This window comes from Dermacentor silvarum, chromosome 7, assembly GCF_013339745.2.
Source record: "Dermacentor silvarum isolate Dsil-2018 chromosome 7, BIME_Dsil_1.4, whole genome shotgun sequence".
Taxonomy (NCBI): domain Eukaryota; kingdom Metazoa; phylum Arthropoda; class Arachnida; order Ixodida; family Ixodidae; genus Dermacentor; species Dermacentor silvarum.
In genome coordinates, this window is record NC_051160.1 from 90,313,982 (window position 1) to 90,339,737 (window position 25,756).

The following is a 25,756-nucleotide window of genomic DNA, read 5'->3' on the forward strand; positions in this document are numbered from 1 at the left end:
GCATCATCACGATTTGACGATTTCGCGCACTTTGTGCAACGGATGTGACGTCCATGGGGAAACTATGATTGTTGGAAAAAAGTGTAATGCGCAGTTTTCGTTTGTAAGGTATTGCGAGGACTGCGAGGAAAAAGCTACGTTAATGCATTTTGCAGCTATTTGAATTTTCGTCTAATTATTACGACTGCCACACGGAAGCTTTCGCAATAATGGCAACGACGCCATCAACAAGCGGAGAAAACAGAACGCCAACTATCCGCCTTGAGGAAGGTGTTCTGCCCTTAAAGAAATGACGCCATCAATGAACTCGGCTGGCTTGGCAAGGATGGCGCGCCAGCTTCCGCTACGTAACAATAATGCTCTGCTGCCATTGGGTGCCGCAGTTTAGGTCACGGAAGAATGGAATGTCGCGTCTACAGCCATGAAAAATTTGAGTCGAGAGTAACCGTCATATTGCCCGTATTTTGAAGTTTTTGTGGCCCGGATAACTTGGGTTTGTGTGCGGTACTTTCACAATTCATTTTGCTCTTATTTATTTGACTGTGTTGGAAATAGTTCTCAGGCAAATATCGTAGTCTTAACAGGGGCAATGTCGCATTTAATGTCTCTTTAAACTACGCCTTCGAAGTATTCACAGTGAAAGCAAACATCCTTTTTTTTTAATATAAGCGCTAGATTCGCAGAGTGGTTGACGCATGTATGAACTGCTGGCATATTTATGGAATAGAGGTTCCCAAAGATTCCACGAGCTTCACAAACTCGCAAACTGAAAATTGGCTTGCCGCTTGCGCAATGCGCGTTTCGTTATTATATGTACATTTAGGCGACGAGAGCAGCATCGTCGGAGTCGTGCCACAATTTTTGCCAACTACAATGAAGACATACTAACAGAAAATATGCCGTTATTAAGTCACGCTATACAAAAGAATGATGTTTCTGCGACCGGCCAAGGACGCCTCGGAACAAGAACTCATTTCGAGGAACATACTTGCCAACTTCCCTACTCGGTCGTCTTAGGGAGAGAGAGAGAGAGAAAGACGTTTATTAAATAATAAAAAAATAGAAAATTGTACATGTATGGAAAGGCAACCAACAATACAATGGGAGAGAACTGGACGCTTTCTGAAAGATAGCCACAGGATAACGAAACGAAAGAACACGTCGTTCAGAGTTGAGACCACAGGGGTTCCCCTCGACCTAAGGAAGTCGCCTCGAGCACTCCACAGCACACCCCCCCCCCCCCCTGCCCAAATCTCGGCTCAGCCCTTGACTGCACACCTGGACATTGCCGACGCCCAAGGCTATTGTGCGGCGTGCACTTCGTTCTAGCGTTATTCTTCTGAATATTGGTCAGCCGCCAGTAACACAATGGGAGCGGCGGCCTGGCTTCGACAGGCCCGGAACGTGGGCCGAAATGCGAATAATGAAGACATTTTCGTTGTCTCCTCGCATCTCGGTTCTGACGGACGTCGCTGCTTTCAGCGAGCTATATATATATTCCTTTCGACGGAGTGGTTGCTGCCGAGGAAATCTCGGCCTATGGGGGCCGGTCGGCCCTGCGGGCATAGTTAGTCGTCGATCCAGAGCATAAGCATTTTCGCAACATAACGAGATACAGGCCCCACGGGCTGGTGCGCTAAGCTCCTGGTTTCGAGGAATGACGTGCGTTGGTAGCAAGGAAAGCATGATCGTGATTTTATTCATTCGAAGCGAAGACGTTTCTTTTTTAACCTTCAGAGTCGAAACGACGTCTTCTTGATGACGATGATAGATTTTGAGCCTTCGCACTATTGAAATACGAAATCGACCAGAAATTGAGTTCTGTTTCAACAAAAGTCACAATGTGGGCGAAAGTTGTTTCGAAGATGTTGAAACCAGAGAAAGAATCAATGCTTGGATATGCGTGCCAGGGTGTCGCAAGCTCCGCTGCAAAGTTTGCAAATTTCTGTGGTGGCCGGTGTGATGAGGCACACAATGGATGTGTCAACTCAATTAAACAATGTAAATGTTAGCGTACGCAGTAAGACGTTGAATCAAAACCACGAGTCATGGTAAGCTCGGCCAAAGGCTAGTTGAGATGGTGCAATAAGACACTGATGAGCCAAGAATATTTTAAACGAGCAATCAGCTTCGCGTGAGGTACGAGCTTTGATAATGATTTATAGCAGAATCTTCCAAAACATCCGCCAGTGATTCGTTGTCTTTATTTTGCTCTGTGTTACTTAATGCACCGAAGGACGCGCTTGAAACTCCGCACGTTGCCAATACTTTGCGCCGCATCGCAATTCCCTTGTGTGTTTAAAATTCAGCTTGCTATTAAGATTATAGTGCGCAAGGTTATGCCATAATAAACCAATCTTCAGATACGACGAGAACCTGCCAATTTTCGCTATGCGACATGCAGCGACCTAGTGTATATATATTGTATATATTGTAGAGAGGGAGGGAAGTGTTACTCAAGCAGCTATCACCACTGAAGAAATGGAAAGGCACACAGCTTGAAAGCAAATGCAGCAGGTATCTATGCATCAATTGATGCAAATCAAAATGATGCGACATTGTTATAGCTTGAGAAACTGTACTGATGTCGTGAGTTATGCTCAGAATCAATGTGCAGCATGCACTTAAAATGGCCCAGCCGTAGATAAGACCGATCATATCATACCCTTATTTATTTGGTAATCCGGCGATACTAGTTGATACGGAAGGTAGTATCCAGTTCACGAGCAGTACGCACTCGAACAGTTGTGCTTACGCTGCTAGGGCGATCCAGCTCCACGCAGTATGGCAAAGCATAGTGGGTACGTCGTCGAGGGGGTTATACATAAACGAATGCATACGCGCAAATTAACATAGTAAATGCGCATGCTATTGTGAGCCGCACAGCGAACGAGTACGACTTAACTATATCCAACTCAAACATTGCTTAGGCACTGTGACTGTCGTGTCTGGTATTGTATAGCTAGCTCCCTTGCCGTGCTCCCGGCAGGGAAGCATGGAGAAATAGCCCCTCTTTCCTCTACGCGGCCTCTTTCTCTCTCACTCTCGTTAGCTCTTTTTTTTTATTTTTCACGTCTGCAAGTTCTAAATGCCACATCGAAACCATGGGACTGCGCATCTGAATCCTGGTGTTTAACCTTCGAGGGAAAGGGGGCGCTGGCAGTGTCTGAATTTCCTGGGAAATGCCATTACCTCAACTGAACTGCGCTGTTTTCCACTGTCGTTTACCCGATCGCTCGGTGAAGAACCAGCACTCACACAAAAGCGCCATACGCTGTAGGCACGCATGGCGTTAGCTAAACTCAACTATAGCTAAACGCAACAAGGCGAGCTTGGTTTGCCTAACGCGAACAAAATACGCGTCGCGCTCGAACGATTTGTGAAGCTCGAGTAGCAGCAGAGTGTTCCGAATGTCAACGTGTGGATGGAACTTTCGGCGCCGTGTATGGAGACCGGCACAATCGTGCTCTTTATCGGCACATCGTTATACGTACACTGTACAAAGGCCAGCATACGACAAACGAAAGCTGATGGAGGGGAGGGAGGGATGAAGGGTGCCTCGGACGTATATCCCCGTTTGCCAAACCGTGGTTTCGTTTACGTGAGGCCGCTGCAAGTAGCTCGAGTTGGAAGTTGGGCTGACAGAGCCCGGACGTGACTGTGTTTATATGAACTCGCGTCTGGCAGGTCTATAGACCACTGCAGTAGTATGACTGCGGCACGCAGCAGACGAGACAACGGGCCGCCGGCGGGAGTCGAAACCATAACACTTTCGAAGAGGGCTTTCGGTTCCCACAACCGTGTCCAACAACTGTATATCATAGATGAAGTTGCACTGCAGAGTGCTTCTCTTTGCCTTGTACCGATGCCGGCAACAAAGAACGCATACGTATCAATGCTCCGCGATGACTGTTCCGACGCGTCCGAGTTTCCATACGCCTTAGAAATGTGTCGGCCTGAGTCGACTTACAATATGCAATCAGCAGGACTCAGCCAGACGCGACGCTTGCTCAATGCGACCCGATGACGCTTGCATGAACCTGACAGGTATAGACTCTAGTCCGACAAGCCGACTAGGCCCGCTTTTGTCGGTTTCACGGCCTGTGTGTCACCGACAAACACCTTGGAAGCACTCCCTGATGATATCGGTGGAAGAGCGACGCTATTGGCTGTCAGAAGTGAGGCTCCGTGACGTTTTGCGCCAGAGACGACCATATCTTTCAGACGAAACCCATTGCCTAGACGTACAGAATACAACCACACGCCCCCCCCCCCCCAAAAAAAAAAAATAAATAAAATAAAATAAGTAGTCAAACTCACGCGAAAACGCACTATTCAGAGTAAGAATGTATGACTGGGCGTGTTGGTTGTGCTTATTCAGAAGAGCGAGGTTTCCCGTGTGTGTTATGTGTGTTTTCTCCCACTTTGTCCGTAGTCGTCTTCGCGCCTCGTTCTTCAGAATACGCACTATTGAATCACGAACTCTCCGTGTGGCTGGCGGACGTAGCGTGCTGAGCTGTGAAATCTCTAAGAGTTCGCACTCGCACAACGCCTTTCGTTCGCTCAGCGTCATAGAAAAACGAGACAAATTCAGCTCTGTAGTTTCTATGAAACGGACACAAAATTGCATTTTAGAGGCTGCCCAGTCAACTTGACATCATCGGCAATGACGATGCCGTCGAAACTGCACTCACTGCCCCCGAAGAAGACAATCGCGCGTTCATCGCGCTGGCAATTTCTCAAACTTGCTCGTTACATCATACTACAACGGCGAATTTTGTCATCATTTAGTACCCTAGACGGCGCGAGTGCCAGTGTTTCTTGCCACTTCGACTGCTAAACTGCATTGTACCGTCTCGAAGCTATTCTGCTCAGTATTTTGTGGCCATGGGAGAAGATCTTACCAAATATTTAATCTTCATCGAACTGAGTTAGAGCAAGGCCGGTATAACGTAAAACTATTCCTATGTGTTTTTATTCCAAATCGGTCATTAGCCCTCCGTGATAGGTCAAAACGGCTCCAGCCCTGCCCATATGAGCGGCCGCCACGCCTACATGGGCAGAGCTGGAACCGTTTTGACCTATCACGGAGGGCTAATGACCGATTTGGAATAAAAACACATAGGAATAGTTTTACGTTATACCGGCCTTGGAGCGCGCAGTTCCCGCGTTGGTAAGCATCGCGTATTCCTTCGTTGATCACGTGCCGCTGCGACCGAAGTTGGCAAGATGGCGGAAAATTTACTGACGAGAAGGTCTATGGATCTTTACCACGGAAGACTGCTGTAGTTCCTAAAATCTACCTGATCCTCTAGTACCATGCACTTATTTGTATATTTATGTATGTATGCTTTATTTCCACAAAAAAGTAAATACAGCCTTGCGGGGGTAAAGTGGAGAAAAAAGCTGCTCGTAGCAGCTTGACCAGCCCCCAAAACCCGTAAAATACAAAAAGGTATAATGGTAACGTACGCACATGATGCCTCAATTCGCCATCGTTCACTTTACTACTTCCTTTCTTTTTTGCACTTCTCTCAGCGCCCTTATAGGGTATACGTAGGGTAGCTGATCGGGGATATTTTTGGTAGAAGTCACTCTCTTCGTTTAAAGGGAAACCTGAATTGAATTTGAATTATGGCGTTTTTACGTGCCAAAACCATGATCTGATTAGGAGGCACGCCCTAGAGGGGGACTCCAGAAATTTGGACCACCTGGGGTTCTTTAACGTGTACCTAAATCTAAGTACACGGGTGTTTTCGCATTTCGCCCCCTAAAGGGAAACCTGAAGCACTTTTTCAAGGAAAATGAGGTTTCAGCGAACGATTATGGTCAGTCGCTCCCCGAATACGAAAATCATTGTTTAACATGCTACAAGTCACCGCAAGTAGCTTTAATTTAACAAGATTAAGCAACAGCGACGTCGCAGGACGTCGCTAGTTGGTTAACGGGCTCTGACTGGCGAACACGGTAGTGACGTCATCCAAAGTATCGCCGAGACCCTTCATTCGAATACAGCACTTCCGCTGACTTTCCTGCGCCACTTGCGGTGGTGAGAAAAACAAAGCCACAGTCAGCGGCTTTACTTTCGCCTGGTTTTCCGCCGCTACGATCGGCACGCAAAGGGAAAGGGAACTACGACGGAAGTTTAAACGGGAATTGTGGTGCCCTCTGCTACACGCGCAATCGAGAAAAATACTTCAGGAGTTGAATTGTACTGCGACCGCTTGCCAAAGCACCGCAAATGCTCCAATTTTAAAACCCTTTAACCATAAAAATACTCATGGGGCCCTCTTATTAACTGGTAGTCGGCGTCGCCGAAGGCTAGATATGCCAGCACCACTGTTACATAACGTTGCGTTTGTGTGGGCAACTTGATTTTATTATATTAACACGAAAGTGTTTTATGCCGGGGTCCACCAAGACTTCACTGACATATTTCCGTCACGGAAATACGTCAGCTTACAATGTACACGAACATAATACAAAGAAAGAAACCAGAAGAAAAAGTTCCACAAACATGCAAAATTTGGAAATCGAACCCACGACCTCTCGGTCCGCGACGATAGATCGCCGAGCGTTTAACACATTGCGCCACAAACGCATTTGCAGAGAGCTACACAGACGCGCCTTATATATCTAACACTCCTCCGTGTACCCGCGCTCTTGCTCGGGGCGGTGCCGCCGCCTACGAGCAGAAAAGAGAAGTACTGCATTATGACACTAACGCGCACCGACAGTGAACGCTTCGGTGGTCTCAGCACTACGACGCCTCGATGCCAGCATTCGAAGGGACGCTGGCATCAAGAAGCACTACCAACGCCACCTAGGTGGCGTTGGTAGTGGCGTTCACCGTACTCAGCACAGCGGAGCGTGGCCTCCGCAATTAGCTCTGAAAATGTTTCTGAAGTTGATCGCGGAGGCTGCAATTACGACGCGCTGTACGCGCTGATTTGACTCGGTGACGATTCAGTTACGTGCTTTGTCTTGCGCGTTGTATTAGTGTGTCAGTTACGTGCTTCGTCTTTCGCGTTGTGCTAGCGTGTGCAGCGTAGTGCAGCTTCCATATGCACGACGGTTGCTCATGGTCATCGACGTTGGTAGTCGTGATGGAGGAGACGTGCCACCAGGCGTCAGCGTGGGTGCATCAACGCCTAAGGGCGCTTTAGCCACAAAACACCAATAGACATTATATATCAATGTGCAATAAACATTACACTACTTCTGTGAAGACACGTTTCACTTTCGTGTTCTATACCGATTCCTATATAAGAGGGATCAACCACATTTTTTTCCAGTTAGAAGAGTTTGAAATCATGTTTGATGCTAACAACTCTTTTCTTTTAGTCAAGCAGTATATATCAAAGTTAGGCCGGCGAAAAGAAACAAATTAAAATGAAATAAGGTCTAAATAAAATCGCGCTAACGGGCTGTGCTGGAAGTTTAAGTAAACGTACATTAGCATGTACGTTTGTTGTAACGTACATGCTAATGTACGTTACAACAAACAGATATAGAGCCAGAAAACAATCAAAGCAAGTTCCAATAAGCTAATTGTACGGCTCAACAAACACTTGTAAAACAGCAAGTAATATAAGCTTGTGAAAAAAAAGAAGTGAAATCAAACTAAAGTTGAAGCACAGTCACTGCTAGTTCATATGCAGTTCGAGACGACCCGGACTCCGCAGCACGAATCACTGCGGCAAAGCCAGAACGACGCCGCACTGTCGAGGCACAAGTTGCCTTCAGCAATCATCCACCACCACAGAGACTGCCTCGCAGTGGTCAAGTCCTAATACATGACGTCCGCACCAGAGCCGCGCTGACGGAAGATATAATCGCTAAATGGCGGAAACGTAAAAGGCACCAGCCTAACACGACTGCCGACAGTGACGCCGAAAGCAGACAAGAAGCCGAAGCCACCGAACTAGCAGTATGTGGTTCGGTGGAACTGTCCCGGATAGACCGCTAGACACATGCTGTGGAAATCTCCCGGATACAGAGATCTCCCAGAAACATACATGAGACCAGATATCGCCTCTTTTGAAGACTGGGTCACCCTAAACGACGACAACCGATCCCGAGACACGCTGCTTTTCCTCTGGGAGTTTGCACATGAGGCGAGCATCTATAGTCGCATGTGATCCTATTCCCCGAGCCCCGCTGCCTTGAGGCCGAAGAGGCATCGCGTGTTTGTTGAAGTTGTTTAATTCGTTCATGTAGTACAAGTAAGCGCCGTGGCAGCACAGGTGTGTGACCTTAGCACATGGCTTAAGATCAATCTAACACGAAGATGACATAAGCTTAGTACACGCACCCAAACAAGTGCTCCTGGGTACAGATATAAAGATACAGAGAGAGAGAGAGAGCAGAAAGAAGGAAGGTAGAAAGGTCAAACGCAAGAAAGTTCGATTTGCTACCCTACGTGGTGGTGTAAGAAAATATATAGATAGATGGTAGAACGGATAGAGGTAGGATCTTTCAACTTTTTTGTTTCAGCACCAAATATTTCTCTGGAATTTCTGTGGAGGCGACACACCGCTTGTGTGCTTGCCGAGGTCTGCGACATTAAAAGTGAGCAGGCAACAACAGAGCGTGAATGTGAATTGCACAAGACAGGAAACTGACCGTGAAATACAATAATCATACTGTGATAACACAAAGCAATAACACCGAAACACTCCATACATTTTTTTATTAATGTGAAATGAAGGGAGACCTTGTGCACCACTATTGGGGATGCCTACTCCTTTTAGCAGGGCAAGCAGGGGCAGATTTCCCGAACCGTATCATTCGTTAATGCTGTTTCCCATTGGCCGGCTGCCTTTGCTAATGGTGTGGCCATTATCACGATTGGCTGGAGTTTTATCATAGGAACAATTCTAGAGTGAGAACTATTTGTGAATGCGGGTACAGATCCTGAGAGATACAGGACTGTGGCTTTCAACAAGCGCCCTTTGTGACTCTATCACAAGCATGCTAATGATAGCAACTACGAAATGCAAATCGCAAGAGAAATTCCGTGATCGAATTTAAGCTTCGACGCTTTACTCGTGTGAACGGGTAAACAATGCCGCAAAATTTTGCTTCCTGCGCGGTCTGAGCATCCCGGCGGAAATCAAGTGGTTGAGCTATCAACCGGTAGATCACGAACTAACGTAATGTATTGAAGCACGTTCCTGATTGGGAGCTGTTCCGGAAGAAATTCTAATTTTCCAAAATGTTGCCCGCCAGTGTGCCTGACATGATTGGCGAGTGCCTTTAGTTATCGTTAGTTACCCCTAATTGATACAAGTAGCTTGAAATCTATGTAGGAAAACACAAAATGAAAGAAAGAGAAAAACAAAAACAATGCAAGAAGACCTGCAGACTAAAATCATGTTGCTGTGGCAGACTCGCAATACGTGGAACTTTCTACAACTGGTATTACGTATTTGAAACGCGTGACGATTCGCTCTTTTTTGTACCACGAGTAGGTCGTAGGCGCAGATTCCCCTCAACCACAGCGGCAGCATAACAGGAACCTATAGGCCGTTGAACAGCGCTTCGCGTCTTGAATGCGGTGAAAGCAGCCCGAGTAAACACTGTAATTTTGTGCCATTCTCCAGAGACTCGTGGCGCGAACTCGTTACCGCCGCTTTTGATGGCAGCTAAAAACACTGCATTTCCCTCAGCGATTCTGAGACAGAGGCGAATGCGTTAGTGCGAGGAAAATGTCGCGAACAGAGTGTCGCTGTACATACGTGACACGTTTGTGCGTGCACTGATTGAGGGTGCAGCACTAGCTCGTGCCACTTTGTACGGACGCACGTCAAGCGAAACTCTGAATATTCTGTCACGGTTATTTGTTCTCGCCTCGTCTTGCCCCAATCTACAGCATTCGCTGATTGATCGAGCACCATGACGTGAAATTTTGATCCCAAACAGCGTCGTTGCATTCCCCAGAGAAAGAATCGCGTACTTAATACTGCAATCTTTGATATGTTTTTTTTTTATTTTGAGAAAGTGGGTGTGGCTGTCACATCCTCTCCCGTTAGAAGCACGTTACGACGTGCGTAGCACTATGCGCAGTCGCGTCGTGTAACGTTTCTCAAGTTCCATTGTTCTCTTACGCGCTCTCAGTACCACACGCGGCCTACCCAGAGAACGCCAGTGGAAGCAGCTTTGTGGCCTGGTTGTTTCGCGAACATCACAAGGGACTACAAAAATGATAGCGTTCGACAACATTTGTACTCGTCTCTGAGTTCCTTTCTACCAGATAAATAATTTTTGCTCTTCCAGCTTGTCATGCAGCCTACGCAGTCAAAAAATACAACGGGAAGTTTTGCATTGCTATGTCAGAAATAATCGCCTTCAAGGCAGACATTTCTGTGTCCCGATTGACATTCAGTAGCAAGAACAATATCTAATAAATTGTATTTAGCATTTTGTAATCTACTCTTATGCGTTTTGCTTTCGCAAGCGTAATATGTGGCCGCGGCCAGTTCTGCCGTCATAATCAGAAATTTTGTCGTCTATATCGGCAAGTCTCTCTGTTGTGTGCGCATGTACCTGGGTGTGTGTGTGCGTTACTTTTCTACATACGCAGTAAGACAATTTCTCTATGGGGCTCTTGATCATTCATTTATTTTTGCTTCGTTTTACTATAGCTTACTACTGTAGCGCAGCTGTAAAGCGAATACATTTTCTTCCTACCTAATCTCGATCACGTCATTTCCTCATTTTTCTTTGCTTTTTCTTCGCTGAGTTGAGCTCGCAGTGTTTTTTCCCTGTTAATCTTCGTGTGTCATACATACATACATCTATCGGTGTCATAATGTTAAGTCTTCGGACGGCCATAGCGGGCCATAGTGAAGTGCCGCCGTATGTATGTTTACGAACGTTGTAGCATACAACGCGTTTGCATTTGATACATTGAAGTATGTCGAGGTTAAATACTTGTCGCTGTGTATGTTTTGTGGCGTCATTAATTTTTTTGAGTTGATAATGATAATGAAAGATTGTGGGAAAATGTTATGACGAGACCTGCGCAACAATTACAGCATCGCACACAAAAGTGACGGTGGCGTTTCACTGTGAACGCGGGTTACGCGCAAGCGTATGGATGCTGTTCCATTTTTGTGCATTGCGCGTAGAATGTTTTAAAGCTTCTTTGATTGTGTTTAATTGTGGTGGCGTTTTCAAGGCTTATTTTTTATTTTGTATGTTTGATGCCCGTTTTTATATTTTTTATACACTGTAGCATGACATTAGAAAATATGATAAAGGCGCTGAAAAGAAATGCGCTGTCTTTCTTAGTTCAAACGATTTGGTAATGCCCTATTAACACTATTCACTTTCCCCTTCTTCTCCTCCTTCTACTTTTGGTGACTCTTGCGCACGCCAAGCCCGTTTCTTTTGCCGGACTTGTTCAGCTCGTGCCTGGCGCTTGGCGACAAGTTCGGGGTCGGTCGACTCACGCTCGGGTGGGCCCCTCGATAACGAGAGGAACCCGGTACGTCCATAGTGCACACAGAACCCGTAGCAACTGCTGGAGGAGGTCAACTTGCAGCATGCCCTCGTCTACTTTCTCCTTCCCCGCTTCGCTCAACGCCACCTAGACTTTAATCTAGGTGGTGCTGCTTTGCCGCGCACTCGGCGCGCGATTCTCTTCTCCACCTTTTCTCCACGATTCTCCACGATGCACTTCTCCGTGTACGCTTGCGCGTAAACTCCATCGCACAACCGGATATGTTCGGCTGACGCTGTAAGACCTATCACCAAATGCGTTCATGTACGATTTATAACGACGAAACTGGAATCGCCGCCTCGTCGCATGCTTACTTTCCATATTCAGATGCACTTTCTTTTATCTTTTGTAGTTTTTGAAACAGAAAATTGGCATCCGCCCGACGGTAGCACGAAATTACATAGGATTTACTAGGCACGAATTTACTAGGATAGGTAGTTGAATTACAGTTCGCCCAGTTCCGGTCATCGAACCCGGAACCAATGTCTTTTCGGTGCAGTCGCTATACCATCTGAGCAAATCAGGCGGCTATAAGAGATCATAGAGCAAGGGTGAATTACTCTAGTACTCGAAGCACAGGGACAATGAATATGGGAAAGAAGTTACTCGGAACCATTCAAGGTAAACAAACGCTCATGAAAGGGACAAATAGCCATTCTCAGGAGGAAAAAACAGTTCTGCACACGAACTGATTTCCGTTTTACAGTGAAGCTGTATATGGCTAAGATCCGGGGTTTCATGGCGTCTGTGTGCATAAATTATCATCATCAGCAATGGCTCGAGCGTCGTCGTCGTCTTCCACAGCTGGCTCCGTTGCCGCTCATCGTTCCAGTGTAGAATTTCACTTCTCCTCTCTCGTCGTAATGGGGAGGGCGCGTTTACGGGGGTATGAGCTATTACTTAAGGGTGTATGAACCATTCATTGTTTTACTTGACGGACGCATTTAATAACAGAGGTGATACGCGCATGCGTCTGCGTACCTATCATCACGATGACCACCGATCAGGACAAAATATATGTTCGTACCTTCGTTCAAAATTCTGTGTCACCTCTTTGTCGTGTGCTAAACAGCTTCGCTGGTCATCCAACTTCACAGCGTGGAGTGGCTCATGAATTTTTTAATTTATTTTATTTTCTTTCTTTCTGATGAAGTAAATTTCAGAATGCAATTTGTTACATGCTAAAATCGTGAGCCATGACTATGCTGGCTTGATTGATGCTGCTTAATTCCCTCCTCAGTAGTGCCTGCTGGCGCTGTGGCATTTCAATAAATAAGGACTATTAAAGAATAAAGAACAAAAGGCTCAGGCGAGCACACAACATGATGCACAGATTTACGAGAACCCTTTTGCACAGTCTACGCATGGAGCTTATTGACTTTCCTGAAGTATATGTGAATAAAGTATGCACATGTTACGTACCTTCAAGTTAGGCGAATACTACTGTGTTGTTGTTTTCTCGAGTACGCGAAATCCTGTTTTTCAAGAAAGTAATTAACACTTTATTTACTGAAGAAACAAAATTTTATTCGAGATCTTAGGCGCATGGTCGTAAAATTCTGGGCACTTTTCTTCACCGATCGAAATTAAGTGCAAGAAATTTAAGCAATGCAAAACAAAGCAAGATAAAAAGAGTGCGACTTAGGAATGGCCCACGCGCCGAAGGGAGCTGACAGGCAACTTTTCGGGCAGTTATTTACTTAAGCCGGGCTATCCGATTAAGTGTACTTGGTAAACGGAAGCTTTCTTGGTGAATGTATTGCTTACCCGAGGAAATTAATTTCAAGGCATGTCAAAAAAACATTTGTGCACAAGCTATAGACGATGCTTATCAATGTAAGCGAATAGCCGAATGCATTGCGATTGCTATTCGATTTATTCTAGGAATAATGCATTTGAAGGCGTATATTTGTTGAAGAAAACGTCATCATCATCATCAGCCTATATTTATGTCCACTTCAGGACGAAGGCCTCTCTCTGTGATCTCCAATTGCCCCTGTCTTGCGCTAGCTGATTCCAACTTGAGTGTGCCAATTTCCTAACTTCATCACCCCACCTAGTTTTCTGCCGTCCTCGACGGCGCTTCTATTCTCTTGGTATCCATTCTGTAACTCTAATTGTCCACCGGTTATCCATCCTACGCATTACATGGCCAGCCAAGCTCCATTTTTTGCGCTTAATGTCAACTAAAGGTGGTGGCGTGGAGCAGAGGTAGAACACCCGGCTTCTAATCTGAAGGTCGCAAGTTCGAATCCTCCTCCAGCCCATAGCATTTTCAGGCATGGAGTCGCGCCTTACACCGGCGAAAAAAAATATTGTTGAGAGCTAAAGGGGCTATACTAATCCAGGTGCAACCAAATTAGGAAGTCCTACTAAGCTTCAACAAAGTCACTCCCTCACCAGAACAGGAATTGGCCTCCCTGGTGCAGTATTCGGCCACTACCTCCCTCAGGACTCCTACAATTAAAAAAAACGTATACATGTAGAATTTGTTGTTTCATTCCGTAATTCCGTAGATAACAAAGCCTAGATAACATAGCGGTAGCATAGATGAACAGTCACGTGGTTTCAAATTGTGGCTGCCATTGTGGTCGTTCACTTGGCCTTGATCGCTGTGGTCTTCTCGGGAAGAAGTCCGTATTCTGGCAAAAGTCCTTGCTGCCTACGGCTAGCTCGCTGGTCCTTGGCGACGTTTGTCTCGTCCTCCGGTTTCGGGCTTGGGTCGCGGCTTTGCGGGGGCGTCCGCAGCATGGACACAAAAGCACCTCCACCAGATGTCACGTAGTAGTGACGCTGAAGAAAACAGTCGTAAAACTGTGTACGACGAAACTGGTTGTTTATTGGGCGAACCTGTGCCCACAAAAGCAAGGTAAACTCAAAGCACAACGATAGCGGCGAACACAGTCGGCGATCGTCGAAAATTTGATCAGCGGCGAGACGCGTCGGCTTTTATACCTGAGTCATCGAAGGTTCCAGATTAATCCCTGATGCCCGCGTGTCTTCCAGAAAGTTCTAGACAATTCGCGTCAGTCATGCAATCAGATAACATAAGCGTCGGTGAAAACAGGCAATGGAAAGAAGCATCGATAACGTTCTAGAAACTTCCGATACAGGCGCGTGCTGCGCCGAGCGATAACGTTTAACATTTGTTAGCCGGTGGAAAGCGGCCACCGGTGAAAGATAAACATCTATATGTGTCAATATAATGACTCGCGCAAAAGCATTTGCGAGCACCCTTTCCACCGGTGCCTTTGTATCGGGCCTGAAAGTCTAACCACCGACCACGAAAACGTGTGAGAAAGCCGATAAAATCTAATCGCTTTAAAAAGAACTGCGCAAAAAAAAGACAAATCAAAATAAAAAGTGTACCACGTGTAAAAGTGTACCATGCTGGCAAGCAATCGATGCGGGTGTCTTGTAACGTAAAGTGCATAGGCTGATAAATTTGTAAAATCCTCCTTTGTTTATTGTCACCATAATTGATAAACCATGTTATTTATTTACCTGATTACGCGTATCACCTGTAATCATTCTTAGTAACGGCGAACGAGCGTTTTAATTTTAGTCAGCTTGTCATGCGACATTTCAAAAATTACGCAGAGACTTTCAGGCAGTAAATAAACGCTCCATTATATACACATGCGCAACGGTTTGTTGCTCATTAAGACATAATTCAAAACACGTATCGTTACAGGTGCATCGAAAAGTGCCTCATGAATGGTATAGAGAGTCAAATGTTATTTTAGTACTATGTGGGAACGTATAGGTGACAAAACCAATTATTTATATCGCGTACATCACCCCTCTGTTTTCTTCGGCAAACCACAAGCCTGTTGGATAACGTAGGCAAACCACCGGCTCGACGTTCTAGGTCAAGTTGGAGTTTGCACCTCTGTGGGGACGAAAGCTCATGGCGTGGTCTATAGCAATGCGCGGGTGACTCGCGAAGCCCCGTCTTCTCTGCCTTTAATGTATCAGTTGGTCCGATTGGCATAAACCTGCGAGGGACTTTTCTATGTGTATTGTTTCGAAAGATAAGTAATTTGTTTATGCGACTGCACTGATCGGCTGTTTTCGCATTGTTCAGAATGTCACATAAGTGTGCATCACTTATTGAAAATTGAAGAAGCCTGTAAGCTACGACATCGGGCGTTGAAATTTAGATACCTGTGAGCTGTCGTAAATATGCAGTAGACATTTTTCCTTTGCCTTAATAGCCTGTTACGTTCTACTGACCTAAGGAGAATCTTCAGGTGGGGCACACGACGGAAACAGGGAGGGGAAAATGTAAATATTCTTTCCTGAGTGGATTCTAATTCTTTTCCTTTATTGCGCTCTATTCGTGGTCCAAGCGACACTCCTCTTACATTAGCACCGTGAATCAGCCTTTCCTGAGATTCGGACGGTAAGAGGCGAATAGAAACAGATGAAACGAATCTTCACAATATTTAGTTTAATTTATATCGACAATAAAGTCGCGAGAGCATTATACATAAGGAAGGTCATCAGAACAGCATCAAAAATTGTAAAAAATAAGGAACAAAAACAATTAAAAAAGAACCCATTTACAAAAGGTGCAGAATCGCGTCGGTAAGGCAAGCTGGGTTGCAAGAACAAGAAGAAAAAATAAAGCGTGCGTTGGAGCAGGGTAAGTGTACATTTAGGATGTTTAGGGAAGATGGATGGAATAAACTTTATTGTTCAAAGAAAATGGTTTGATGACTTACAGTCAGTGTACGAAACTGTTTTCTGGAATTATATTTCAATGGGCTGCGTATCGGTCACATATTAACGTAGCATATCAGCTGTGTATCGATCATTTATTAACAATCACAAAAGAGACGCTGCGGCATGTGATCTTGTTGTCCGCATCCTTGCTTTGAGACTTCCTTTGTAATGTCGTGTTGTTGTGTCGACTGCTATATGATAACGTCGTTGTCTGTGCGTTAACATTTTTCCCGCTCTTTCTCCTTGATTGGAAAATATGTACAAAATTACAGAAAGCTGTTCATGTAACTGCACCACCTGCTCAAGAACCAAGGAGCAGCGGACGCCGGATTTGTCCGCCAATTTATCCTTCTATTACCGCGTAAAAAATAATAAAAAAAGAAAAGAAAGAAAAACCTGCGGGAGAAACATCTCTTGAAGGTTTCCCTACAACCTCGCCTAAATTGCCCTTATTCAGCTGCCAGGAAGGTTATCTACAACGGTAGTCATAATCAAGCCAAAAAATGTAGAGATGGGGGGCGGGGGGTAGAAGGGAGGAGGTTCCACCTGCATCTGCCTTTTACCTCAGTGGCAGCGCCGTAATGAGACGTAACCAAACGCAACATGAACCGATAGATAAGATAAATAAGCCCCGGACACAATATGGCAAAGGAAGTCCATGCTATTCGACGCGTAGACGTCGTTGTCGTTTATCAAACGCTGGTAAATTGGGAGGTCGGTAGCACTAGAGCCATCTAACTCGAGGCTAATAAAGCAGCACGGTGCACTATGCGCAAAGAAATACACGATCGAAAACGACAGTATGAAACCGCAACAACAAACAAGCAAATGCGACCAAAAAGAAATGCGCCCAAGCGCAGCCTGATCAATCACCGACGGGCGCGAGAAACTAGCTAGAAACAGGATCCAGCACTCGGAAAGCAGCCCGCGGCACCAGCACATGGTCCGAAACCAAACTACACATCGAGTCTATCAGAGAAGCCTAACATCAACCTAACCTAACATGGAGAAGCACAGCATGCACGGTTCGTCTCTTGGTCTTGATAAGAAATAAAACAACGAGAGGAAAGACGGGAGCAAATAAGCGAAGAGAAGACGGCGAAACAAGACGAGTACCAGCTGACGTGTCATAGCAGGCACGACTATTCATGTATGTCTCACAAAAAATAACAAATTGCCGTGAAAAGCGCACAAACGAGTAAATATATTTCTCCGAGGCAGAGCCACCGGCTGTGAGCGCGTCTGGACAAACTGCTGCGATCAGTTATTCTAACGGCATATTCGGCTCGCCGTTTCAGGGGGCTGTTGCAGACCTGCGAAAGTCATGAAGAACAGGTCTAAAGCTCTATTACGTGAAAACGTGGCACTATAATCGTGGTAATCTGGCTACGTTATCGTCACGGGCAGCCCACTTTTGCGAGCAGTAATGCTTAGTTGCTCGCCCCAGCGACCTTTGCACCGCCAACAAGAGCTCTATGAAACGATAAGCCGAACGGGACATACCCTGCGGTATAATAGGTGAAACCGTTTGAGCGCCTATTTTGCAGGGATGGTTGTTATGAAGCCTTACCACGCGATTAGCGGTGTTGGCGTACACCGTTCCTGCAGTTCATACACCAATTGTAATCATCATTAGCATTATGTTTGTATTCACTCCAATGTAAAAAATGAAATAAATAGCACCGGCAGACTTCCCCGAATGCTTCGGCTTCTGCTGATCTCAGTGACGGCTCATTTACCGCGAGCGAATCGACTAATTTTAGCGTAACTCCTAATCTCAGTATATGACGAACCAACTTGCTCGATCGGGCCACTTTTCACTGCTGGTAGCGCCAACCACAAGACCACCTTCACAGAATTATCAGAAGTACAGGATACACTGCTGCTTGATACTGCTCCTCTCAGACAAAGAGACGCCTAGTCCTTAACTGAGCCATCGAAAAAAACAGTGGCACTTTCAGCAAAAGAGCGTTTTGGTTCGTGAGTGTGCCGCGGTGCATTTTGGGTCTCTTTAATAGTGCGGTGTGTACCGAAAGCCATTAATGTTCGGCTGACTGCGAATGCGAGTTCGCGATCGGTGCCTTGGGCGACATTTTCCACCATTTTTTATCAATGTCAGGCACTTAGGGAGTCAATGTCAGGCACTTGGAATCCTTCACTATGCGCACAGCGTCAATCTTGTCGTAGGATAGTCTCCGCTCTACAGGCGTTCACAACACATATCAAAGAGAGGGATTTGACCGAGACATACCCAGTCATTCATTAAACAAGTCGCTTAGTTGCAGAAACGTTCGCTTGAGGAGTTCGATCAGAGGCGTTCGCTGTATAGAGACGCTCAAATTGATTTTACAGTTAAACACCCAACCAATCATGTTTCTTCCAAAGACTCTGCGAGTTTCATGCTATTAACATTATTAGGGCACTTCACGTGCTTTTCGAGGATTGGCTGTCGGGCGATGTCTCTGACAATTTTCCCACTAAATCGGGTCACTGGGTCGTTCATATATTCTAGAGGTTAGACCATCACGCTGCTGGGATTAGGGAACCGGGTTCGAATCATTAGTCGGACCAGCTTAGGTCAACGGATATGTGACATTGCGTACGTGCCGCTCATCAGTTAATGTGTTTCACGACAAACTCTGTTAACTGGAATTGAGTAGTCCACGGTCTAATGAGACCGTGGACTACTCCGTTGCGCTTACTCATTAGTAAGCGCAAAACGGAGTAGCGCATCTGAGCTGATGGAACAGGGATCGAAACCAACCGCCGGAACAACTCGGTTCACTAGGTGTGTGGAAATGGGCATGCGCCCCTGTTCAATGAACCTCTTTGATGCTAACTTGGAGTGCTTGGCGTGTGCCACTTGGTCTGTGCGGCTCTTCAGTGAACCTGACGCCTAATCAGGCCACTATGTATGTGTCACTCTTCAATCGAATGTCTTTCAGGTCAACTTGGGTCACCAACTATAAGTCGCTGTGTAAGAGCCGCTACTCAGTGAACCTCAGTGACGCCAACTTGGGGCGCTTAGTACGTGCTACTGGGTGTCGGCTGCAGTTGAATGGCCCTCCGTACTGCCAACTTTGGTCAATGGGTCTGGGCGACTGGGTATTTTGCTGCCTTTAAATGAACGTCTTTGACGCCAACTTGGCTAACTATGTGTCATTTACTATCTACCATTCTTGAGTGGCAAAAAACAATCATTCGACATTTCTCATGTACCCTCCGATATGGAACCTCCGTCACATATAATCGGAAAACTTGCTTGAATTTTATTTTCTCACTAGCGCCACGGGTGAACTTCGAGGCTACCACTGCTTAATGACGCTGCGCGCCCAGAAGGAAACGTCAGAGAGAAGCCCGGATATGCATGCGTGTCCCATGCGTGACGCATCTTTGCGGTGGTGATGCGGTGTGTGGCTGCATTGCTTCAGCGATAATCGCATTCACGTCGACATTCCTCGTGAGAAGGGTTCTGCCGCCAAATTTTCAACGGCAGTAGAAACACTTTGCCGACATGGCCGCGTCGCGTCACAGCCTTCACGTTAACACAGTCAATGTTTACCCGGGGCAACCATCGACATTACGCTCATGCTTTCAGCCATAAAAAAAAAGAAAAAGAAACATTTCACTAGCTGTTTATACCTTTAATTTTGTTAAAAATGTCTGCAATGTGGCCTGCACGTTTTAGTTGTTAATTTGCGGTCTGAGTTAGGATTACGATAGTGAAAGACGGAGATACAGGGGAGACGAAACGGAAAACACAAGGGCGCCCTGCACTTCATCTCTCTTGGGTCTGCGTTTATCAAGCGTGCTTTTAAGATTATGAACCCCTGCCAATTCGCTCAGCTCTCTTGTGTTCTAAGTTTCCGAATGGCGTCGAATAATAATGAAAAAAAAAGTGTTTCGATACTGATGTGCTTCTTTTATCACGTATTGTGTGAGAGGCTGGTCGAATTGGCTACGTTTTTTTTTTAAATGAGAACTTTCAGAATAGCTATTGGAAAACCCTCGAAATATTAAGCTAAAGGACGGTGCCTTTTATTAGATTCTGCGACGCAGAAAAAAAAAAGACACAAGTAAACAAATGCTCAGAAGTAAACGGGATTTCTCAGAATGGTGGGGCCGTGGTGGTTCCCTCTAATGGCCCGACCCTTTACTCTGTGGGACATCGTTTCTATATTGGTGGCCCATCAGGTTGATAAGCGAGACAACGGTATGATGGAAAAGCCGCGGTGAAGTTCTAATTCAAACGTTTCCGCTCCGTCTTCGGCAATATTACCGGTCTCAGCGGGATACGCTGGCTCTGCACGTCTAGCCATACCTTTGGTTTCATTTTCATTTATAGAACGCAGGCATCAAGTTACGCGCAAAAATGACTGTACACGAAAAAGATAAAAACACAGTTGAATGCGAAGCAGGGATACGGACAAAAAAAAAAAAAGAAGAGCGCCTAATGACTTGGACGTCGTTAGGAGGTTGGCGGAGAACGTGTGTTTTGGCGGCGAACGCGGCAACGATAGACAGGGTGCCATGAAGAAGCTCCGAAGGCGGGTAAAGCAAAACGGGGAAGAGAAAGTCCAGGTGAAGGACGGGAAGGAGGTCGAAATTGCAAGCAGACGTGATCACCGCGTAAATTGCCCACACGCCGATCGACAGAGGCTTTTAATTCATAGCCTTTTCGCTGTTCATTTAGATATACGTATACTAATGCCGTCGCATAGCACAGCACGAAAGGCGCGTGTGTGCTTGTGTGTGCGTGCGTGCGTGTGTGCGTACGTGTGTTAGTGTGTGCGTGCGTGCGTGTGCATGTGTGTGTGTGCGTGTGTGTGTGCGTGCGTGTGTGCGTGCGTGTGTGCGTGCGTGTTTGTGCATGTGCGTGTGCGTGTGTGTGTGTGTGTGCGTGCGTGCGTGTGTGTGTGTGCGTGTGCGTGCGTGTGCGTGTGTGTGCGTGTGTGTGTTTGCGCGCGCGTGTGTGTGTGTGTCATCTATGCATGTGTTATAGAGCGGTACGCGAGCTCGATTTGGAAACCTACAATTAACCATAAGTTTGCCAGGATGTCACAGGCTTTGATTAAACCAGAGGGGCCCTACCCATCAGGAAAGCAAGAAAATGCAAAAAAAGAAAAAAAAGAGGAATGAAGTAGTGAATTGGTGCTCTTTCTGAAGAACTGTTTTCTAGGAAGAAGGTTCCACTGCCGGGTGTTAACGCGCTTAACACAATGACATAGACACCGCCTGCTAACCAACAAGGTCAAGAATAATTTATTAGCTGTAACTGAGGCAAGAGGTAAGAAAAAAGGTATTGCAAAAAAAAGGTATATCAAACGCGAGAGCACTCATCGATCGGACCTGTGCTCTATTTTTATCGTCCCAGGTGTCCATCCGGATGTAGAAGCTCCTTCACTTATTCTCGCCGCTTGGTAAACGAAGCTGAAAGAAAAGCAAGGGGCATATATAATGTGAGCGGCTATGTAAAGAGCTGTGCGCAGGTAGATTGAGTAACCATCAGTTACATGTCCTCTAAACCATCGACTGGCCAACATGCCACTCGCGTCATAGCTAAATTAGGTGACACTGCATGGGATATGACGAACGAGAGGAGCAAACGAAGTGCTGACTGTCAGCCATACTTTAATTAGCAAGAGGCAATATATATGAAAATATTTTTAAAACGCGAGGAGTACGTACCAAACAAGTAGAATAATAAGCAAGAGAACGCGAATAAGACGCGCTTTATTTTCTGTGAGCAGCGACGCCCACGGCGAACTCGCAGATGTGTCAACTTTCCTACCGACGCTGAAGGCCTCAAGCAACATGCCGGTATATAGTGAGTGAGAGTGTAGCCAATCACATTGCAGCGTATCGCTATACCGGTGAGGTCATCAGGTTTCGTGTAGTCTGTGTAGGATATATATGCGTGTGCAAAGGTAGGTACAAAAGGTACCGGTGTGCGCACAAAATGTAGAACCTTGTTGATACGTTCCATACGTGTCCCTCGGCTCTTGCACTCTGGCGGGCCCTGTCGGGTTTCGGTTCCCTGACGTCATGTTCATTAGCTTCGCGTTCGTTACGTTACACTTCCAGGTTGTTAAGTCACAAAACTGACGGCGAACTAATGATGAGGCAACGTCTGTCAGTGTTGCCTATACTTTGACGAGAAATACCTAGACTCCCTAAAACTCTTGTATCATACAAATAACTCTTCCTCCAGCGTGTCAAACTGAGCGCAATTAACATTCGCTAGGAAAATTCTACCAGAAGCTACCACGACCTTAATTCGGGACCATTCTACGGACGCATTAATACATGTAAATACGGCTTCTATCCCAGAACACTTGTCCTTTGCAAATTGTTACCTGGTAATGTGTGTTCACTTCACCTTGACTATTTTATTTCTGCAGTTGATTCTACCATGTCGTGTTACGTTACTTAGTGTTTTTGTAACATTCGCGTTAATGTTCGTTCTCTGTGAATCCTCTATGGTACCTACTCCAGCCTTTGTAAGGCTGCAGTATGTAAAATAAAAAATAAAATAAAATAGTGGCTGGGAGCTGTCCGCGTGTCGTGGAAACAACGCTAATGCTGTTTTCACCGCCGCTAGGCACAGTAACTAACGAACAACTTTCTTTCCGTCTGGTGCCACTCCGTGAATCGGGATGCGCAATCTAAATGGTATTTTTCATATTTCGCGGGCTTTCTCTCTCTACCGGAAAAAAGTAAACACGCGATGTGTACCTTGCTGGAAACACCTCATTTCGACGTGTCGTCTGAGTCTCTACAACCACGTAATCTCTACATCTTGACAATCAGAACGGCAATTAAGAAGTTGGATGATTGCGTTTAAAAAAATTAATGGATGTCAGCAACTGAAAAAGAAATCACAAGCGGTTTCTCACCAACACTTTAAACAACTTTTACTTTATCTTATTGGCGTTTGTAGAATTATGCGTGTGCTTTCTTTTTTTTTTTTTTCAGCTCGATGCATGTTAGCTGGCAACTCTGTATATCAGGGGGCATTTATACATCATTAACTTAAAATATTTCAGTTTCCTACGATTGCGTTGTCGATGGTCTTTTGGTTTCTAGATAATAAGTAGGCGGTGTTCTTCCGGACCACGTTTTATACTCGGTATCATAATTCCTTCAAAAAGTGCTTTTTTGCTTCCAACTATCGGGTGCGGTGCAATGCCGATGCGCTGCTTCCCTAATCACGCAGGCCTGTTTGTAACTATAGCGAGCGATTGAGTGATTACGAGAGACCAAACTGCAGAGGACCTGACAGATAGCGAGTGCTGCTTCGTTGATATAGAGCGTTGGGTATAAGTCGTCCTCGTAGTCTCAAGACTTGGAGCGCCGCAAGTGACACAAAATATCAAACAGTAAGCTTAATACGGCCGCTGCGCTTAAGCGCCGTCATCTCGTAACGTTTGGCAATCAGTTACATTGTCTCGGCAAATTAAATACAAACGGAGAATAAAGGCACGGGTTTCTCCACAGCAAGACAATGCATTTCCGAGGAATGCAAAGAAGTTACGTAGGCAGATGAGAACAGAAAGGGCGAAATTCAAATGAGACATCCACCCAATCGTAGCAATTGCTACAAAGGAAACCCATACCAGTTCCTCGAAAGAAAAGCCTCACAGTTGAAGAAAAATTTGTCCTGGTCCGGGACTCGAACCCGGGACCACCGCCTTCCCGGGGCAGCCGCTCTACCATGTGAGCTAACCAGGCGGCGAGCGCAGATGGCAGGGCTAAGTCGAACTAATCAACAACTCGAAGCAAAGGCAAGTGTTTGACGTATACTAGTTCAGCGGAAACCCGCTAGGTGGACAGAAGTAATTAAAGGAAAAATGAGACATCCACCCAATCGTCGCAATTGCTACGATTAATAGCGCAATGTTTCGCTGAATATGATCAGTTTGCGAAGTCACAAGCCATCTGAAGTATTGAGGAGGGAGTTTAGGCAAATCCATATACTAAGCATGGTTTCCATGCTCGCTGCTACGTAACATTGGCCGAAAGAAGAGGACGAAGTTGACTTCGGATCTGAGCGGCTTCCCCAGCTAAGCCTTCCGCTATCGTCGTTCATCGTCGCGTTTCTAAATAAACACCTTTCATCGTAACCACCGTGCTTTAAGCTCCCATCGCCACAGTTCTAGTAACTTTTGCAAGAAACTGTATCATTTCTTGGCGTCTGTGTCAGGTGACCAGTCTCGAATGAAGCCTCTGAGCTGAAGTCACTTTGCAGGTCGGCTATTGGGAAATTCGGGGCCAAATTCAGGCACACTCGTTTCATCAGGCCACCTTTATTGTGTTATGCCAGGAGCGCTCTATACTCAACGCGCTCTACTCAACACGCTAACCCCCATAGAAGTCTCGGAGAGGGCCAGCGAATAGTGAATGCTTTATTTACATTTCACCATCGAAGGAATTGACAAAATATGTTGATGTAGTCAAAGTATAGCGGTACTTTAACCTAACAGCTGAGGTTAACATGGAAATACGTCTGGTAAAATAATATTTCTCGAATAAATAGGAAAAGGTAAAAACGCTCCATGTTACGGTATTGCGCGAGGTAAATGACGGTGCATTGTCTATATCGTGCAATAGGATACAATACGTTTTTTTTATTCAATTCCAAACTGGCGCCCGTTCGTAAGACTTCTTTTTTATTTAATTTTTTTGCGGAATGCTTGATGTCCTCTCTCGCTGAACGTGTGCCGCATAATTAAAAGATACGTTATACCTAAGTATGTTTCCCCCCCTCTCTCTTTCGTCGTATATATAGAGCGCAATACATCCCTGACTTTATTCACTGCAGGCAGAAGAGAGCGTCGGTTAGTTCACTTCATTTTGAGCATTCCCGATATTACCGCTATAAAATGTCATTTGCGAGTATGCGCAGAGCCTATAGAGTGGTATTTGCATGTCCATACCTGCTTCTTTTGCAATCGCACTTCAGAAAAGCGTTTTGTGCTGAAAAAGCGAACGTTCTTCACGCCGTGCAATGTGTAATATGCTTCTGCGTCTTGTATTACCACTCATAACAATAGCTGCGTCGTCGGACGCTCCAATATCTACCTTGTTTACAACGCCTCGCGCGTGGCCCCGTCCATTCTCTTCCTTTCTCTTTCATTTGTTTTTCGCCAGAGTTAGAAGGCCGTGTTCTCAAGTCGCCGAGAAGGCAGAGAAACTGGAAAACGCGGGAAATTGGATTATACGACTGAACGGCTTCTCGGTTCTCGCTGTACCGAAATGCACCCGCATCGCGCGAAACGATGGTAAAGGCGCGCATGACTGCTTTCACTCGCAAACTCTCCGAAGTGCATTACTGCTGTAACGTGGGCCGCTGAGGAGATGCAACATGCATAATAGCCCGGGCGCCGTTAGTTAATCCACCCGTGTTTCCCTACGTATATAGTGCCTTGTTCGAACGTTTTCAACCCTTGACCTTCTGATATAAGATTTAGTGAGCTGGCAATCGTGTATTTTTCTTCGGTTCTTGTTGCTTTCTCTTATTTG

The 25,756-nt window shown here is 45.8% G+C and overlaps 1 non-coding gene across 1 annotated transcript; it reads right to left on the reverse strand.

Annotated features, from left to right (window-relative positions):
- Window positions 1-23,890: 23,890 nt before the first annotated feature.
- Window positions 23,891-23,965, reverse strand: Trnap-ggg (transfer RNA proline (anticodon GGG)). Its single transcript has one exon. It is a non-coding gene; the product is annotated as a tRNA-Pro (tRNA).
- Between the last annotated feature and the right edge of the window lie 1,791 nt (window positions 23,966-25,756).